Genomic DNA, 21,835 nt, shown 5'->3' with positions numbered 1-21,835 from the left:
GTTGCTAGTCTCAACACCTTTACACTCAAGCGAGAGGGGAGGGGTGGTGTATCAGTGTCTTCGCCCATCGGTCAGAGTGACTTGAGATATGGTGTCCTTCTCCTACTATGCATGATACCTCTGTCTCCCTCAGAGTGTGCAGTCCTGAGACAAACAACTAGTTCTACATGATTATATCATTATTAATTATACAATTAATAATATAGCATAAAACATATAGCATAAAACAGAATAAGGCATGTTAAACATTTTTTAATCCACAATTCCCCCTTTTGATCTCTATTAAGAGATCACTTACGAATGTCAAATTCAAACTCTCTGATGACCCTATCCTGTTCGTCCTCCCCATCAGAGTCCATCTTTTGCAACAACGGCATCATGTGCCTTGGAACAGGGGCGCTACCCTTCTCTACTGTGGCTGTGATGAATCTAACAGTGAGAGTTCGAATACAGGGTACACAACAACATCCGCAAGTAACCAAAATTCCCACAAAAGTCGTAATAGAGACCATAAGTGACAAAATTAAACCACTGACCAAACATATTTGTCATCCACTCCTCCAGAGGTTACTATCTTTGTATCCTGTGGAGATTTGTATTATGTCTAGGGGTTTTAGTGTGGTATAATCAATAGCTACAATGTCATTGGATGAGATGTCAGGGGTAGGTGTGGGTTTGTGGCTCTAAAGCAAATGTGGTGTTGTCAGTGGATTCACACAAGAGTAATATTAAAGTTACAATCATCACGGCCAGCAGGCTGAGTCCTGCTAGCCATTTAGCATTACCATACATCACTTCTCTTTTCTTTACCCTGTCAATGGTTTGAAGTTGATTATGCAACAGTTTACACTTAAAATAGCACAGATACAACATTAAATGAATTATGACTCAATTCTAGCAGCCACGAGGCTGCACAGCTTATCCCATTTATAGTCTGGTATGACCGCACAGCGAGAGTTTTATTAGAGCAAGAGCGAAAGCCACACATACAATAAACCAACAAACAATAAAGAAAGATAACTGACAGTCGGACATCTTTGCGTGCTATCTTAACTTCTTAAATTCTCAAATCTTACCGTTTCACCTTCGGATTTCGTCCAACGTATATGTAATATAGAAAAGCCCAATTGGAAAGTTTATCTGCCACCCACAAGTGTTGGTAATATACCTGAATGAGAAGATTTTAATCAACTCTGTTCTCTGTATGAGTGATACCACCTGCTTGGTCAATTTGTTTTGTTCCCTGATTATTATATTCATAGGTTTCAGAGGTGTCTGTTTTGGAGGTTGGTGGCTTGGCACGCCACATGCAGGAGAGGAGCGCTATTTCACCTCCTCCCGTGACGTCTTCTCTTCTGTTCTTCAGTGTCAGGGGTAGACTGCCCTGTCACCTAGTCAGCACACGGGGATTATTCTGCCCCTTTGTGTGTGTGACTCACGGCCAACCCAGCCGGGTCGGTGTTTGCTGCCTGGAGGTCCTGGTGGACCTCGAAGAGGGACCGCTGCGGTTCTTCCGCTGCTGCACACTGGCTCCAGTCGTACCAGGTGTCTCCTTTACCCTTCCGTCGGACTGCATGCCAGGTTCTCTCTACCACGTGAAACGGTCCAGTCCACCTTGGTTCCGACCACTTGCGTTTGATTACCCGCAACAGGACCCAATTCACCTCTGGTGACGAAGCCTCGTGCGCCCCCTCATGTCGGTCCGTGACCTGTTTGGCAAAAGCTGAACCGAAAGCCTGCAGTTCTTTAAAATATGCTCTTGTGGTCAGGTTTTGTTTGTCTTCACCAATCCCAATCAATTTTGTCATGGGACCTGGAAAAGCTCTCCCTGTTTGTAGCTCATGAGGAAAGAACCCTGTGCTCTGGTTATTGGAGCTTCGAATGGACATGAGTGCCAGGGGTAGAGCATCTAGCCAGATCAGGTTAGTCTGTGCACATATTTTTGCCAATTTGTGCTTAACTGTTTGATTCATCCTTTCAACCTTTCCCTGTGATTGCGGGTGGTAAACAGTGCCAAATGAATGTTTCAGCCCTAGCATTGCCTCCACCTGCTGGAGGTCTTGATTTTTTTTAGTCCCATTGTCTGATCGAATTTTCTCTGGGAACCCATGTCGAGGAATGTAGTGATTAATCAGAAACTTAATCACTGACTTGTTATCCTCCCTTTTTGTTGGACACGCCTCCGGCCACCCTGTATACGCATCCACACACATCAACACATACCTGTACCCTCTCACTGTGGTTATCATATCTGTGTAATCTATGATAATTTCTTTCCCTGGTCGTACTTCGAGAGGATACTTACCCGGTTCGAGTCTGATGGTCGGTCTAGCATTGTACTTGGTGCAAAGATCACATGTTCTTACCCAGTGTTTCGCCATATCTTTCAAGTGAGGATACCACCAGTTCTCCAGGTTTTTCAGCATCTGTGCCACTCCCACGTGTCCTACTCCGTGTGCCTCCTCTAGCGCTGTTTTTCTCATACCTGGGGGTAGAATGAGACGTCCGTCCGCACCCCTCCACAGTCCTCCCACCTCCGTAGCTCCTCTGGCTTTCCAGAGCGTTTTCTCCTGTGGTGAGACCCCCTTTTGCAATCTTATAATGTCAGTTAATTCTGGGTCGGGTTCTGAACACATTAGCTCTAGTTTAACCTGATACCTAACCGCCATCTTTGCTGCATGATCTGCTGCATTGTTCCTCATTTCTGCCTCGTGTTTGATGGATTTGTTTATTGCAGTTATGTACATTAGCACTGTTTTTTCTCCCCCTTTTTTCTGGAACAGAATGCCATTAACAACTGCTTCTGTTTCAGAAACATCAAGGTAGAATGGCAACGTGTAGTCTGGTAAGGCCAATTCAGTGGCAGTAGCCAATTTTTGGAGCCATCCCTGCTCCTTTCTGGAAGATCGCTCTGTCTAGGAATAAAACCTGTTTCCTAGATATCTGTAATTTGTCTTTACTTACCTTAAACCCTTTTCTGGCTAAGTGTTGCAGGACAGAGCTGGTTGCTGTAAGACAGACAGTAGCTGTGGGCGCCGCCAGGAAGAGACCATCTATGAGAATGAGTGTGGTGTTGTCTGGCAGAATGCAGTCACTTAAAGCCTATATGAGGACCTGTTTGAACAGCCCTGGTGACAGTGTGAACCCTTGTGGTAGCCTGGTGTACCCCAGCTGTCGACCCTTGTAGGTAAATGAAAAAAATGTCACAGCACTCTTCTGCTAATGGGAGACAAAAGAATGCATTAGCCAGATCAATGCATGTAAACCATGAATGAGATGAATCCAGATTAGTCAGAGCCACATATGGATCAGGCACGGGCACCGTAGTAGTAGAAAGGATGTTATTAATGGCTCTGAGGTCTTGCGCCATTCTGTATTTACCTGTCCCTTTCTTTTCTACTGGCAGGATAGGGGTGTTCCATGCGGAGTGTGAGGGTTAGCCATGTCGCATGTCAATCAATGTGATATGTCTTAGCTTAGTAGTGAAGATGAGGGATTTGTGTGAGTGTCCAATCAGTCTGAGCCAGAGTGTGTTTAGCCACACCTCCCAGTTCTTTTGCCTGATGTTTAGGATGTAATGCTAGTGAGACGTGAGGAACCGCCTCTTCTGACAATCTAGTTGATCTGCTGCGCGTGTGACCGCTGCTGCAACTCCCTCTGGAGCCACATATATGTTGGTGGAGTGTATTCGCCAACTTTTACCTTGTAGCTGTTCTTGGAACCCGTCTTGATACCACTCAGTTTGCAGTCTGTCATAGAAGAGGGTCACGTGGGCTGGGTCAGGAGGAGAGATGTAGGGCTCGAGCAGTGAGATCCAGGGTTTACACTGCAGGTAGGCCGAGAGGATGCCGTTGTGCTCAGGCGTTTCAGGTTGCAACAGAGCCCAGTAGATGTCCGCATACTGCTCTTCCACAGACTGGAGGAGGTATTGCCCTGTGGTTCTCAGCTGGCAATGTCACTATGAGTCTGTCCAGCCTACACAGTGTGGACGCCCCCAGTTTGATGAGGAGATCTCTCCCCAATAGATTGACTTTATAGACAGCACTGGGTCTGCTGTCGTGGTCTCTCTGTGGTGTGTTCCCCACTCCTCCCAGTCATCCCAGTTCACCATGGGATACTGGATACTGTAGGTGCTGCTTGGTGATTGAGTGCCTGCGTCAGGCCTGGGCGTGGTGGATCGCCTCGACCTCGGCCTCTTTGCGGTATACTGGAACAGTCTTTCACCCAGTGTCTTGTTTGGTTGCAGTAGTAGCACACGTTTCCTCCCGGCTGTCCCTTTGGCGGTCCGCCCCTTCCCCCACGTCCTCTCGTCCATTCTCCTCCCCACTGTGGCCAGCCCCCGGAGCCTCCTCCTCTGCCGTATGGTGGTTATCTCGGGCAGCTTTTTTTCTATTCAAGAGGGAACAGGAAACAAATTAGGAGTATCATTATTCTCAGCAGTGACCATTACCTTCACAGCTTCACTTTTTTCTATTCTCTTTTTGTCATTTACCTTCTTTGTCAGGCCTCGTTCAGTTGTAGCTTCAGTAATTGACCCTGAAGCTCTTTAATAGTGTCCCGCTCCTTTTGCTGTTCGTCTTATGCTCAAGTGAGGTGATACACTAAATGTTTTTTTTCTCTAACTTCCTCTGGAGCACCCTCTAACACCGCCTGTCTGTACCATTCCCTTTGTACCCCTTTTGGCCCTGGGTGGACACCTGTGTGTTTGATCCACGTGTCCTTACATTTATCTAGAAACTTGCATGGGTGCTGTTCAGGCGCCCACTGTAATTTTGGAACCATTGCAATGTTGGGCAATGGATACTTCTCTCTCATTGCTTTGCCTATGTCAGTGCTTACCCTAGTAAATGGTGTGTTATCAGTAGAGCGTCTCGTATTAGCCTCCTCCTAAATCTCCCTCAGGTCTGCTCCCGTCATGCATCTGGCTGCCACCGCTCTAAAGTCTCCAAGTGCCAGAGTCTGTCCTGCAGTGAGACTATCTACCGGTAGTTTGTTTAGCCACAATCCTCCGCCTTCTGCCACTGGGGCATTTTATCAACTATTGCTTGCACATCACCTAGTCCAAATGATTTGTATTTGACTCCCTAGCTGGTGGTGATTAAGGGGAAAATTATCGTAGTTGAGTGTGTGTGTTTCTCAAGGTCATAGGGTGTTTATGTTGCTCATGGGGCGCTTCATCCTCGCCTGGTAGGAGTGTGTGTACGGTGTGTACTATTCTATCGATGGCCTTGTCTTGGCAGTGCGCGATATTCTGACACTGCCGATTCGTTATCTGTCTGTTCTAGTGACTGTGTTGAGACTGAGGCTTTATCTAACACTGATTTGGCTGCAGAGGCGGTGGGTGTTGGGTATGGTATACTTACGAAAAGTTGTCCTTTCTCTATTTTCACTGTTGGGTACCTTTCCTGAGGGGACTCACATGATGCAGTGGAGGAGCGTAGGGTGGGGGTCGGACCGGTGTGTTGGCCTCCTTCTTCTCGCTTTTCCGCTCTTCTTTCTTCTCTTTGTATAGATGATCGGCACCCTGCCACCAGACCGCCAACTCGGACCATTCTCTCCTCTCCTCCTCATATGCTTTCCCTTCCTTCCTCCATTTTCCTTTTTTTTTTCAATAAACTTGCTGCTTCTTCCTGCCTCCTGGCTTCTATTTTTTAGCCTTCGACTCTGCTACCTTTTCCCATAACATCCCTCCCAAGGACACTCTGTCCTTTAACTCTTTCCCTGTCTCCTTTATCCATCTTTCTACCTTCTTTTTTACCCCCTCCATTTTCTTCTCCTTTTCTTTCTCTTCAGTAACCCCTGTCCCTGCCAGTATTATATTTTCTAGTTGTGCTGACAGAGGTTTCCACCGACCCTCAGGTCCACAACCTCCGTCATGTAACTCCTTATTAAACTCACCCTCCATCCTTAAAAAATGTTATACCAATCTATTAATTAATTAAGTAATTAATTAACCAATAGTTTATTAAAATCTAAATTCAGCAGTCAGCCGGTGTGTATGGGGTTCACCCGAGCCACAAGTCTTATTCAGTGAGCAGAGCAACACAGCCAGTCAGTTTGTATGGAGTTCACCCGAGCAACTGACCCTTGTGACAAAAACCGGCCACTTCCGTTGGCACCGTGAGGTTTCCGCTGTTACCCAGACATGTCACACATACACACAATATCACATTTATTCAATACTCACCAACTCTGGAACTTTTATCCTTTCAGCTTTTAAGGAGACGCCGCTCCTAGGGACTCTAACCCAATATTTGAAGAGACACCGCTCTTCTAACTCAGAATTCGGGGGTCCTCACCTTCCCGGGACTCTAACCCAGCTGCCTCCTTGGCTCCGTCCCCTCGTCAGAGGACGGTGGGGTCCGCCACGACCAAGGACAAGATCTACAATTGATCTTTTAACCTCTTTATTCTTTTCTTTTTTTGTTCCAGTTCCTTACTTTGTTTTTCACTCATTCACACTTTATTTTTTTATTTTTTTTATCCTCTGAATTTTCAACAGACTCTGAATTTGGAAACTTCACACTTGCAGACACAGATTGCCTTCTTATTTAAGAGTATTCAATATGCAGAATTCGTTACAACAGGTTTCTGCTTTACCTTTGTTTTAGGTCGACCAGAGCGCTGTGTCCTCGGTGAGACAAACAACTAGTTCTACATGATTATAACATTATTAATTATACCATTAATAATATAGCATAAAACATATAGCATAAAACAGAATAAGGCATGTTGAACATTTTTTAATCCACAATATCAAAACTGCACTTTCTACAGCATGTAGCTTACTACTGTGAACCATTTCATCTGGATGTTGATGAAAAGAAAGGATTTGTAAATGCTGTTCTTTTGCAAAAGATGAGGGTAGAAGTACAACAGACAGAAAAGTGTTAATGTACTATAGCCCAAATTTGGCAATGTAGAGATAGGACATCCTACGTGTGTAACACATGTAGCAACTTTAGGTAAAGCCATACAAAAGATCTCTCACCTTACAATTACACACCACCCACTGAGTAAAAGCATTTCTTGACTCCAATGCATTCACGCTATCAGCACTTAGCATCCAGGGTTTACAGTCATAGCCACGCATAAATTCCCGTTTCCTTGCCTGACCCTCTTCCGCACCCCCTGCAGGACCTTGAGGGGCGGCCGCTTGGTCCACGCGGATGATGTAATCCCCCGCGATGACGATGCAGCCCTGACTGGTGATGCCCCTCAGGAGCCTGTGTGAATATCAGTTGCAATGCCTCATTTGTCCACAGGGAAGAGCAGTGATAATGTCCTGGGCCATCTGTTGCGTTCCATTTACCTCGGAAGCTGGAGCTGGGAATGATGTCACAGCCGAGTTATCAGTAATCCAGTACAAAGTTGCCAACGGTTGTCAGTGTCTAGTTACTGTAACACTGTGTGTGTGTGTGTGTGTGTATGTGCACGCGTGTTTGCTTAATCTACAATAAATGTATGGACAGATTTATGCGCTCGTGTTTTTTTTACACCTGTAGACAGTTTCACAGATAAAACAGCACAGTCTGCTTTGTGGTTTTATACCACATGAAAAATGTAAATTACACTATAGAAGCATTACCATATAGGCCTAGTGTATATATACGTCAAACAATACCATGAACAGTATACGTATATTACTGTATATGCTGTATATAAATATGGACGTAGTTTTCCAGTCTGAAAAGTGAACACGTAAGTTAACTCAGGCTCCCATATAGGCTACACACTCTGTCAAAAAAAATGTCAATTTCAATCATGAAATAGAACCTACTCATTCAGTAATTTTCTTTTTAGTAACTGCTAATGGTGTCTACAGCTAAAATTTCTCATCTTCAGTGTGATCTGGTGGTCGATCTGAAATTAATTCTATAATTAATTAGATAGATTTTAGGCCATAAAGATTGGAATCATAAGCTTTTTATCATTAAGCTTTACCCTCGCTCTGATGCTTGTGTTAGGATCACCTCGATCGTTCTCGGCCAGACGTGTCAAATACACACGCCCCTACTGATTCCGTAACAGCCATAGACAACGTTATGAGTTCCGAAAAAAAAAAACCCTGAATGAGTATTTCATGATTGAAATTGACGTTTATTTGACTGAGTATTTTTGGAGCCAGAGTTAACTTCTGGAACACTACGTGCTGCTGTAAAGCTGCTATAGTGTAATTTACATTTTCTCATGTGCTATATGTGAAGTTAGCATGTAGGCCTACAGTACAGGCCTACACCATCACTTTTTCCAGGACAATAGATTGATAGATGACTTTATTCATCCCCGAGGGGAAATTAGGTTGTCATAGCAGTCCAGTATAGTTGAATACAATATACAAAATATAATACAATAGCACAATAAAAATACAATACCATTAAAATACTTAAGGCTGGTTATCGAGAACAAAGGAGGGCATAGTGGGAAATAATGTCCCCTGATATTGTGTAATGTGTAATTTCAATAAAAATGAACATGCAAGACAATTTGTATCATCGTTTTTGCCATGTGTGATAAATGTATGGAAATGTTGCAAAAATGCAGTAGCGGGTCATAGTTATGGGGTGTCAAATGTATCTATTCAATCACACTTTCCAGCAGATATATTTTGAATATTTAGCTCACTTTCCTCACACTTAGCTCATGTGAGGTACAAATTTAATGGTGTATTTGAACTGCGTGTAGTTATTCGTCTGTAGCATATCTGTATCTGTAGTATATAGCATATATGTGATCTTTAGCAAATAGATCAGAGACAGTGAGGATTATTTTTGTATTTGGTGGTAAAAGTTTTGGTTCATTTTGAGTTCAATAGGACTATAAGTCCCCTCCCTGACATTCTCAAAGTGTCTCAAACCGTTCATCAACATAGTCATTATGCAACTATGCAGTCATTATTGATTGTACCTTTGTGTAAAAAAGGAAACAACTTCTTTGGATTTTTCCATGACTAGGAAACACCACAGAAGTGTAGAGAGACAGCATTTGATCGCATGAGATGTTCTGACACGCAGACATAAATAAACAGCTGATGAGCTGCGCCTGCTGAAATCACAAGGAGTGAATCTGGGATATTTCTAGATATACAGTATTTAGCATTATGGTGTGAGCCCCAGGGTCCTGAAAGCCTGTGCCCCCCAGTTAAGCGGAGTACTTCATCTTGTCTTCAACCTGAGTCTGAGTCTTCAGAGGGTCCCCGTGGTGTGGAAGACGTCATGCCTCGTTCCTGTCCCGAAGGCGCCATGTCCCAGCGACCCCAAGGACTACAGGCCTGTGGCCCTGACATCACACATCATGAAGACCCTGGAAAGACTCATCCTGGAACAGCTCCGGCCCATGGTCCAACCACTTCAGGATCCCCTTCAGTTCACCTACCAGCCCCGCCTCGGAGTGGACGATGCCATCAACTACCTGCTGAACAGAGTCTACACTCACCTGGACAAGCCGGCAAGCACTGTGAGAATCACGTTCTTTGATTTCTCGAGTGCGTTTGACACCATCAGGCCGGTTCTGCTGGCGGAGAAGCTGACAGCGATGCAGGTGGATGCCCCACTGGTGTCCTGGATTGCAGACTATCTGATGGGTAGACCGCAATATGTACGCCTGAAATGCTGCCTGTCAGATGAAGTGATCAGCAACACCGGGGCTCCACAGGGGACTGTCCTCTCTCCCTTCCTCTTCACGATCTACACCACAGACTTTACACACTGCACAGAGTCCTGCCATCTTCAGAAATTTTCTGATGACTCTGCAGTGGTTGGCTGTATTACTGGGGGGGATGAGAGAGAGTACAGGACGGTAGTGGACAACTTTGTCACATGGAGCGGGAAAAACCACCTACAGCTCAATGTGACAAAGACCAAGGAACTGGTGGTGGACCTGAGGAGGACTAAGGCTCCAGTGACCCCTATCAACATCAAAGGGGCCACTGTGGAGGTGGTGGAGGAGTACAAATACCTGGGGGTGTACTTAGACCACAAACTAGACTGGTGCAAGAACGTGGACATGGTCTACAGAAAGGGCCAGAGCCGCCTCTACTTTCTGAGGCGGCTGAGGTCCTTCAACATCTGCAGGACGATGCTGAGGATGTTCTATGAGTCGGTGGTGTCCAGTGCCATCACATATGCTGTTGCCTGCTGGGGCAGCTGCCTGAGGGTGAGGGACACCAACAGACTCAACAGAATTATGAAGAAGGCCAGCCATGTTGTGGGAGAGGAACTGGACTCTCTGACAGTGGTGTCTGAGGGGAGGATGTTGTCCAAAATAAGGACTATACTGGACTTTCCCTCTCACCCTCTCCACAATGTGCTGATCGGCTACAGGAGCTCGTTCAGCAAAAGACTCTTACTCCCACGATGCACCGCAGAGCAACACAGGAAATCATTCCTGCCTGTCGCCATCAAACTGTTAAACTCAGCACTGTGACGGACACACTCACTAACTTTATATATACAATGTATATATTGGCTTTTTTCACATGTACATACCTGTATTTTTAAATTTTCTTAAAAAATTTGAACACATTTGTAAATACCTGTACTTTGAGATTTTAGTTTTTGTTTATCCTATTTTTATGTTTATCCTATTTTTATACTCCTCACTTTTCACCTTTCTTGGTCGGGAATACTGCATGTGCAATGTCTGTAAGAACAAGAATTTCCTTTCAGGGATAAATAAAGGAATTCTGATTCTGATTCTGATTATTAACTCTGCCTGACCCAAACCTCAAGTAATTTAGACCTATATATGTTATATATGTCGCTCTGACCCTGGTTATTATGAAGTGCTTCGAGAGGATCCTGCTGAGATACATCAAGGACGCCATCCCCGTTGGCCTGGACAGTTTGCAGTTTGCCAAATAGCATCCTAACACCTATGTTAGGATGCTATTTGTGAACTTCAGCTCGGCTTTCAACACCGTCCCCCCGGATATGCTGGCCCTGATGCTCCACAACCTGGGTTTGTCAGATTCACTCTGCTCGTGGATCAGGGACTTCCTCACCAACAGGCCCCGGGTGGTGAGGATAGGGGAGTCTACATGTGCCCCACTGATCCTCAACACTGGCACGCCGCAGGGTTGTGTACTCAGCCCTGCCTTATTCACACTCTACACACACGACTGCTCTGCTATCCACCCCACAAACAGGGTCGTTAAGTTTGCGGATGACACCACTGTGGTGGGTCTCATATCTAACAATGATGAGACCCACTAAGTTCCATTAAGTTCCTGGGCATCTACATTTCCTCTGACCTCTCCTGGTCAGTGAACACCTCACACCTGGTGAAAAAGGCCCAACAACGGCTTTTCTTTCTCAGGAAGCTGAAACGGACTGGACTGTCTTCTCAGCTGCTTGTGTACTTTTACAGAGCCACAATTGAAAGCATCCTGTGTCTCAGTGTGACTGTGTGGTATGGCAGTTGCACAGCACAGGACAGGAAGGACTTAGCCCAGGTGGTGAGGACAGCACATTGTGGATTGTGGGCTGCAGTCTACCAGATCTGGACTCAGTTTACACTGCCCGAGTCCAGAAGAAGGCAAGACGCATTGCCACAGATCCCACCCACCCGGGCAACGAACTGTTTGTACCGCTTCCATCAGGAAGGCGGTACAGGAACATTACAACCAGCACGACTCAGGGACAGCTTCTTCCCCAGAGCTGTAAAAGCAATAACCCCCCTACAGTGAAACACTCACGCCCCACCCCCTTACAGGACCTCACACATACACCCTCCCCCGTCTAGCCGCATACACACACACACACACACACACACAGCATACCATAGACTGGCACTAAGTGCACTTTATCTACCTCATTTTGTATTTTATACTTTTATATTTTTAAGTACGTGAGCAATTTTAATTTTCTGCTGCTATTTATAAGTGTGCTTTTAAGCCGAGAATCTGCACAAAATTTCGTTATGCTTGCATAATGACTGTTGTGCACTAGTAGGAGCAATTTGGTTATTGGCAAAAGAGTCAATGATTATGGGAAATAATCATTAAAGCAATGTGTATTCTTTATACACATACAAATTGGGGCACCACCCTGTCACCAGGGACCAATAGCCAAATTAATTAATAGGAAATAACAGTCTCTTGAAATTGTGAAGGATGATTCTGAGCACTGACTGTCATGAATTCAGCTGTTATTACAAGTACATACACAATAACCACAGGCAACGACAGGTTAAACTATAACAGGATTTATTAACCAGCAACAACCATCCATAGATAAGTATCACTTTGTAATAAACACTATTATAATCCAAGTTTCATCAACACGCATTAACTATTAACTAGGGATAACACAGGTACAGAAGCAAGAGTATATCTATACATAGGTGTGCATACAGCAGTGTGTGTGTGTGTGTGTGTGAGAGAGAGAGAGAGAGATGACAACAAACAAGATGGAGGCTAACAAGATAGCGGCTAACAAGATAGCAGCTAACAAGATAGCGGCTAACAACATACAAGATGGCAGCTGACTACAATTAAGATGGCGGATGGCCACATAAGTGGAGAAACTACAACCAAAATGGCGAATGAGGAAACTACAACCAAAATGGCAAATGACTACATGAGGGGGAATCAGGGGAAGAAAGATAGAAATGAAAAGAGCAGGAAACACAACCCAGTAAAAGAATCCACTCCAATTCTTTAGAGTCTCACGTATCACCACACAATAGCGGAGCCAGTAAACCGGAGCTTATCTGCTCAGCTACTGGTCCTTTAACTGGTGATGCGCGGTCTCGCTGAAACGGCGGAAGTCACCGACTGGAAACAAAATCAACAAATGCAGCACTTACAAGTTACAGGAAATCATGTGTAAACAACCCTACTTTACACTGTCTCTGCCCAGACATAAGCCTCCTACTTTGAGTTGCTCCGATCTTTCAGAGTTTGAAATAATAATCCCCTTAAATGTTCGCAGCGTCGTCCTCGGCGGGATGCTGATGATCCATGTCTCAGGTGATGTGGAGTCAAGTCAAGTCAAGTCAACTTTATTTGTATAGCCCATTTTTACAAGCAGTTTGTCTCAAAGGGCTTAACATAACATCAGCAACATCCTCTGCCCTTCGACCCTCACATCGACTAAGGAAAAACTCCCAGAAAAACCTTTAACAGGAAAAAATGGAAGAAACCTCAGGGTGAGCAACAGAGGAGGGATCCCTCACCCAGGACGGGCAGACGTGCAATCGATGTTGTACAGGCAGGAAAGCAATTTGCAACATGAGAAATGACATTACTAAAAAGATAAGTAAAACAAAATCTCAACTGTTTAGTTTCACTTTTTGCTACCACCTCAATATGATTTTAACATTTCACAAGTTATAGGAAATTTATAGTATTGAAAATTATAATGAACTGCTGTAACATTCATGTATTCTTTTTTATGTGATGTTGAGAATCACTATCCTATCAGTTCGATTTCGGCCCGTAGGGAGAACCACCCCGCCCATAGTCGGTACATAGAGGAATGACAGGCAGATGTCAACAATACACATTGGGTTGGTCATAGAGCCGGCTACAGTTCAACTTGAAGATCTGGATGGAGAGATACCTGCAGAAAGATACAGAGAGAGAGAGAGAGGGAGGGAGAGACACAAGACTACGAGGAGCACTGGACACACAGTTAGTGACATAAAATAATGAACTGCATCTTAATCTGACGAGGGGAGAGGATAGAAGAGGAAAAGGAGGAGGGGAAACTGCTTGGTGGATCATGTTTGTGTCCCCCGGCAGCATAGGCCTATAGCAGCTTAGCTAAGATAGAGATTTAAAGATTAACAGTTAGTCAGACCTATTCTACCTGTGGCTATATATCATGAGGTGGGTGAAACTATGCCTACCAGCCCTACACACTTTATTTGGTGCTAACTATATGCTTTACTAAACAGAAAGGTTTTAAGTTTAGTCTTAAAAGTGGAGGTGGTGTCTGCCTGTCGAACCCAGATTGGCAACTGGTTCCACAGCAGGGGTGCCTGATAGCTAAAGGCTCGTCCTCCCGTTCTACTTTTATAAATTCTGGGAACTGTAAGTAAACCTGCACTCTGTGATCTGAGTGTTCTATTGGGAATATATGGGACTATTAGATCCTGCAGGTATGATGGGGCGAGTCCATTTAGGGCCTTATATGTAAGTAGGAGAATTTTAAAGTCTATTCTGAATTTTACCGGAAGCCAGTGAAGAGAAGCTAAGATGGGGGAGATATGATCCCTTTTACTGATTCCTGTTAAAACTCTAGCTGCTGCATTTTGGATCAGCTGCAGGTTATTAATAGAATAATTTGGACATCCTGACAATAGTGAGTTGCAGTAGTCCAGCCTAGAAGTAACAAAAGCATGAAGTTTTTCAGCATCACTCTGAGAGAGGACACTCCTAATCTTAGCGATATTACGGAGGTGAAAGAAGGCGGTCTTAGAGGTCTGTTTAATGTGATGAATAAATGACACGTCTTGATCAAAGATAACGCCGAGGTTCCTCGCAGTCGTACTGGAGGCCAAAGTAATGCCGTCCAGAGAGAGAATATTATCAGCTATTCTATTTCTAAGGTGTTTGGGGCCTAGAACAATGATCTCAGTTTTGTCTGAGTTTAATAATAAAAAATTGGAGGTCATCCAGTCCTTTATGTCCTTAAGACATGCCTGAAGTCTGGCTAACGGTTCTGTTTCTTCAGGCTTTAAGGATAAGTACAGCTGAGTGTCATCAGCATAACAATGAAAGTTTATGCCATGTTTCTGAATAATATTTCCTAGAGGGAGCATGTATAAGGTGAACAGGATCGGCCCAAGCACTGAACCTTGTGGAACACCGAGGCTAACCCTTATATACGAAGAGGAAACATTATTAACTTGAGCAAAGTGAAATCTATCTGTTAAATATGATTTGAACCAGCGTAGCGCAGTACCTGTGATCCTAGTCTCATGTTCTAATCTGTGTAATAAAATGCTGTAATCTACAGTGTCGAAAGCAGCACTGAGATCTAGCAAAACAAGTATGGAGACAAGCCCGCGGTCTGATGCCATGAGGAGGTCATTTGTGACTTTAACCAGTGCTGTTTCTGTGCTGTGATGGGCTCTAAAACCAGACTGAAACATCTCAAAGAGACTGTACCTGTGTAGGTGATCAATCAACTGATTTGCAACCACTCTTTCGAGTATTTTAGATAAGAACGGGAGGTTGGATATCGGCCTATAGTTTGCTAAGATGTCTGGGTCAAGTGAAGGTTTTTTAAGTAAAGGTCTAATAACAGCGGTTTTAAACGAGCTGCAGGAATACAAGGTTCAACAGAGCTGTGACTCTTGGTCAGCCTGGCTACAGTGTTAAAGAGAAAACGTGGGTTGTTCTTGTTTTTCTCTATTAATGTTGAATAATAGGCAGTTCTGGCTTCACGAAGGGCCTTTTTGTATGTCAATAGACTATCTTTCCAGGCTCTCTGGGATTCAGCTGATTTGGAGGAGTACCACTTCCTCTCCATCTGTCTTGATGTTTGTTTAAGTGTTCGTAAATTTGAATTATACCAAGGAGCTAGCCTCCTATGATTTCTAACCTTCTTTCTCAGTGGGGCAACCATATCTAAAACTGTGTGCAACGTGGCTGCAGTGTTGTTGACAAAGGAATCAATTACTGCAGGAGTAACGTTTAAATCAGTACGGTCTGTTGTACTGGTACATGGAGCTGAGGGGAGCTGTGATGGGATTGCATCCCTAAATCTGTCTACACTATCTTCAGAGAGGCATCTGGTGTAATAGACCTTTTTGTTGTGTGCTGTAAAGTCTTCTAGAGTTAGTTCAAAAACTACAAGCGAATGGTCTGAAAGGAGAGGGTTTTGAGGGGCAACTGACAGGTTCTTAGTTTCTAGGCCATAGGTGAGAACCAGATCGAGTGTGTGATTGTGGCAGTGTGTTGGTTCATTCACTATCTGAAGGAAACCTATTGAATCTAAGAGTGAACTAAAGGCTGTTTTAAGACTGTCAGAGTCAACATCCATATGAATGTTGAAGTCACCTACTATAATGACTTTATCTGTACTGAGCACTAAACTAGATAAGAAGTCAGAAAACTCAGACAGGAACTCTGAGTAAGCAGCAGCAAACTATCTACTATCTGTGTGACTATCTACACAGACTCCACCTATGCAGTACAAGCTGTGCACATTGACATATGTAACTGGACGATAAAAGGTTTTGTGACCTCATCTGGCACCCCTGTTAAACATTTGAACCAACTACTTGACCTTTACTATTCGTGATTAGAGCCACGACAAGTTGCTGTAGTCAAGGGCAGAGGACATCAAAAAGGAGATGGCAGAATAGCAAGAGGAAAAAATGCAGCTGATATTGCGGCAAAAGCAATAGCAGGATACAATGTAAATAGACAAATGACCCAAAGGGCAGTAAGTGCTAAACTACATAGGGATCTATGTGTATAGAACATCAAATGCCCCATCAGAAAAACAGCCGTAGAAACCACAAAGGGAGCCACAAAGGATGATAAGGGGCTAGATCTGTAGTCTGTAGTAAATGCCACAGTAGCGGTCACTGCGCAAGCTCAAAAGTAAGAGCTCTCATTACTCAACATTGGTGGCACTCCCACCTTAAGGACATCACTAAATATTGATGATGAAATGATGATGAAATCTGTAATGAGTTTAATCCAAAGTTTTCACTCAAATCAGGACTAATAAGTTTTCCAGTTCCTGATGCCCCATGGAAGGAGATAGTGATTGATTTCACTGACATGGGTGCGGATCACAGCGTTGAAGGCAAGCGATATCGCTTAGTCTGTTTAGATCCATTCTCAAGACAACTTGACAACTTTATTTGTATAGCCCATTTTTACAAGCAATTTGTCTCAAAGGGCTTAACATAACATCAGCAACATCCTCTGCCCTTCGACCCTCACATCGACTAAAGAAAAACTCCCAGAAAAACCTTTAACAGGAAAAAATGGAAGAAACCTCAGGGTGAGCAACAGAGGAGGGATCCCTCACCTAGGACGGGCAGACGTGCAATGGATGTTGTACAGGCAGGAAAGCAATTAACAACATGAGAACAGCATTACTAAAAAGACAAGTAAAACAAAATCTCAACTCATAAAAATTTTAAATTTTAATGTCATTTATCCGTTCAGTTTCACTTTTGATATCACCTCAATATGATTTTAACATCTCACAAGACTGAAATTATAATAATGAAATTATAATGAAATGCTGTATCATTCAGGTATTTTTCATATTCTGCTGAAAACCACTATCCTATCAATTCTATTCAGTTCAATTTTGGCCCGGAAGGGAGTACCACCCCGCCGATAGTCGGTGCACAGAAGATTGACAGGCAGATGTCAACAGTAGACATTGGGTTGGTCATAGAGCCGGATGCAGTTCAACATGAAGATCTGAATGGAGAGATACGTGCAGAAAGATACAGAGAGAAAGAGAAAGAGAGAAAGGGAGGGAGAGACACAAATTTCCTTAAAGTTACGACTGTCAATTGTTTGTCATCAGGGAGATTGCAGTGGCACTTTGATTATCACCTTAAAAAAAAACCCCAGTTACCCGACTCCAGTCTCTATGTCTCTGGGTCCAATGTTAACCCAATTCAAAATACAGGTGATTATACCATCCTCCTCATCACTATCCCCTCCTGGGTCAGGAGTGATTGTGGCCGTAAATCCAGATAACTTACTGTCGCTGAAGTAATGGAAAAAAAAGTAATGGGGTACAGAGTGCCGCCAGAGCGACAACCAAGGAAGATTGTACAGAGTGTTCCTCTTTTAGACCCGCCCTGCTCACAGTACCATCAACTTTTTCTGATAAAAAGACTTACTGTATGATGCAGCTACACATGACAGAAAACTCATATAACATCTGTAAGCACTTAGAAGTACCTTATCCATTAGTCCCACCAAAAGAGTTCCCACCATCTTCACTCCTGTCAAAAACAACCACACCTGTCTAGTGAGAACTTATGCTACTGGCTCACAGGTTGGTGAGATTCCTGATGACTGGTGTATTACTACTATCAGTGTCACTGATTGGACTAATGTTACCTCACTTTTTCATGCCCGCTCAGAGGTCTGTTGGCACTGTGGGAAAAATTTATTGAGAAACGTACTCCCTCCAAACTGGACAGGTAAATGTACTATCTTGTCATTGACACCTCCAGTTAAAATCATCAAAGCCTCAGCATCAGACATAGCCTCATGGCTATCCATCGCCAACTATGATTCCTTTCACTCCCATAGGTCCAAACAGAGCTCATTTGATCTTTATCAGGACTCCCCTACTTACATAGATGCAATTGGAGTTCCCAGAGGTGTCAAAACCACATCAGAATAACACTCAGGGATAGACAATCCCTTATCTGATTGGCTAAATAGATCCTTTGGTAAAACACTATGTTATGTCTGTGTTTCTCTCACTAGTTGTGGCAGTGACCGTGTTAACCTTATGTGGATATTGCTGCATACCATGCATCAGGCACCTCTGTCTAAAATGTATAACCACTGCTGCTTATGCTTTTGACATTATGATTGTTTCATTTAATCAACATTGCTCTGTTTATCATTTCCACATGCCTGTGCAATGAAGAATTGCTTGCTGCTAGTAACTGCAATGAAGAACAGCTTCCACACACTGGCATATAGGATGCGGCAAGCTGGTGTAGGCTTGCTTACAGCTCCCACCTTAGCCGTCATGTGTTGGAGTTCTCCCCGGTGAACGAGAGAGTCGTTTCCCTGCGCCTTCGAATCGGAGATAGGCCTCTCACTGCTGCCTATGGGCCAAACAGCAGTGCAGGGTACCCAGCTTTCTTGGAGCCCCTGGGAAGGGTACTGGAATGTGCTCCGACTGGGGACTCCATAGTTCTACTGGGGGACTTCAATGCCCATGTGGGCGATGACAGTGACCCTAACCCTCTTCCGTTATGGAAGCAGAGGCTGGGGATTCTGAGTCGGATCCACTCATTACCCAAGCATTACTATTACCCAAGTTACTGAGGTATGTTGGGATCTCTGGCCATGTGCTCTGGAGAACAATAGAGCGGCCTACATGTACACCTGACGTTCACCTAATCATAAATCTGAATTCAAACTCAGAACCGGTACAGACATTGGCTGTGGTCCAGCCATTTCCACAGGGGTCCGAGGTGATGTCACTCAGGTAATAAAAGTTCACTGCGACCCGCAGTCGCCGCTTTTTCCCCGTGCTTGCTGTGACAATGAGAGCTATTCCAGGCTCTCCGAGGTGTCCAGCTCGCCGAAAGGGAGCAACAGTCAAACGTTTGATTATTATCATCACTTTAAAACCCTAGGTCACAGTGTTTCAACTCACAGGCCCAGTGCATGTTGGCCTCTGGCAGGACTGCCCTTTCTCCCCGGTCCTGTTCATTATTTTTATGGACAGGATTTCTAGGCGCAGCCAGGGGCTGGAGGGAGCCTGTTGGGAGCCACAGGATTTCATCTCTGCTTTTTGTGGATGATGTTGTCCTGTTGGCTTCTTTAGGCCAGGACCTTCAGCATGCGCTGGGAATTTTTGCAGTTGAGTGCGAAGCAGCTGGGATGAAAATCAGCACCTCCAAATCCAAGGCCATGGTTCTCAACTGGAAAAAGGTGGTCTGCCCCCTCCAGGTTGGAGGACCTGCCTCAAGTGGAGGAGTTTAAGTATCTTGGGGTCTTGTTCACGACTAAGCGAAGATGGGAGCGTGAGATTGACAGGTGGATCGGTGCAGCGACAGCAGTAATGCGGGAGAGGGAAGTCTGGGCATCCCTGCTCAATCTGCTGCCCCTGTGACCTGAAGCGGAAAAAGATGGATGGATGGATAATAGAATTATTTCAAAAGAGTGTGAATGAACCTAAAAATCTCCTACCTGATTGTGTCATAACTCATGACTGATAGTCACTCACAGTTTAGGTGCCTGTTGAGATGGCTGTGGCACAGAGTTAAGATACGAAACAGAAATAATGTTACCACCTGTATTTGATTGACAATAAAATTACGTCAAAAGGAGGAAATGTTATAATTGGCCTTTACAGTGTACACTTTAGATTTGTATTTTTCTACTTTGGGTGGGGGACAAAAGTCTCTACGTACAGTCCTGTCTTTTTTATATTAAATGCATTTTGGTACTCAATTGTTTCTTTAAGCCCAGATATCTTTATTATCAATAGTATTATGTTAGTCAGTCAGCAGCTAGCTCAGCAAGCTAGTCATGCTCCACTAGCATGGAAGCTTTATTTACTTATCTATCCTGACTTTCGGGTGTTAGTTTGCAGAGGTTACACTAGCAGTAGCTCGCTAATCAATCTAGTAGTAAGTAACATTTTGTCAAGACGGGCATTATGCATATTTTATGTTTAGCTTTAGCTCTCTGGAACCACCACTGAATAATTTGCCCAGGCAGCTGGTAATCAGTAATGTTAGCTAATAGTTTGTCTTAGCTCAGGACCCATTATTCACAAAGTTTTTCTTTTAGGCCACCAGTAAGAGCAGGCTACTTCTAAACTAAATAAATATAGTTTTTTCTTAGAACTTATTCACAAAGCAGTTGAGACCCACTTCCAGGAGGACTTTGCAAACTTAACATGAGATTAAATTCTGCTTTGGTTTGTGGCTATTTAATTATATTTTATTCAGACAATGCATTCTATTAATTATTGCATTTGTCTTCAAAGATGTCAGGGAAGAGGCAAATGAACATTCTTTCATGCTTCGCTCAGAAGGATCAGCTCCCCAAAAAGGTGGCCAGGTTAGAGGAGGAGACTGTGAAGAAGGCAGTGGAGGAGACTGTGAAGAAGGCAGTGGAGGAGACAGCCAGGGTGTCAGTCGAGAATGTGGAGGAAAATGTTGAGGACACCATAGATAAGATAGTGGAGAAGCCTCTGGAAACAGGGAAACAGAGAAGATTAAGTGGAGCAGCCACCTATAGGTGTTTCTTTAAGAAGGAATAAGATAAGATAATCCTTTATTAGTCCCATTACTGGGAAATTACAGTGTTACAGCAGCAAACAGGATATAGAGGGTGCAAAGAATGCAGGGATAAGGGAAGGATGTTGTTGTGCACTAGTAGGAGCAATTTGGTTATTGGCAAAAGAGTCAATGATTATGGGGAATAATCATTAAAGCAAAAATCAGTGTATGCTTTATACACATAAATACTGGGGCACCACCCTGTCACCAGGGACCAATAGCCAAATTAATTAATAGGAAAACAGTCTCTTGAAATTGTGAAGGATGATTCCGAGCACTGGCTGTCATGAATTCAGCTGTTATTACAAGTACATACACAATAACCACAGGCAACGACAGGTTAAACTATAACAGGATTTATTAACCAGCAACAACCATCCATAGATAAGTATCACTTTGTAATAAACACTATTATAATCTAAGTTTTATCAACACACATTAACTATTAACTAGGGATAACACAGGTACAGCAGCAAGAGTATCTATACATAGGTGTGCATATATACAGGAGTGTGTGTGTGTGTGTGTGTGTGTGTGTGTGGGTGTGTGTGTGTGTGAGAGAGAGAGAGAGATGACAACAAACAAGGTGGAGGCTAACAAGGTAGCCAGGTAGGAGCTAACAAGCTAGCGGCTAAAAACAAACAAGATGGCGGTTAGCAAGATAGCGGCTAACAAGATAGCAGCTAAGAAGATAGCAGCTAACAACAACAAGCTAGTGGCTGACTACAATTAAGATGGCGGATGGCCACATGAGTGGAGAGACTACAACCAAAATGGCGAGTGGGGAAACTAGAACTACATGAGGGGGAATCAGCACACGAGATGAACAACCACATAAAGGATGATTCAGCAAACAAAACAGCTA

This window comes from Scatophagus argus, chromosome 13 (assembly GCF_020382885.2).
Source record: "Scatophagus argus isolate fScaArg1 chromosome 13, fScaArg1.pri, whole genome shotgun sequence".
Lineage (NCBI taxonomy): Eukaryota > Metazoa > Chordata > Actinopteri > Scatophagidae > Scatophagus > Scatophagus argus.
This window is presented reverse-complemented; position numbering follows the sequence as displayed.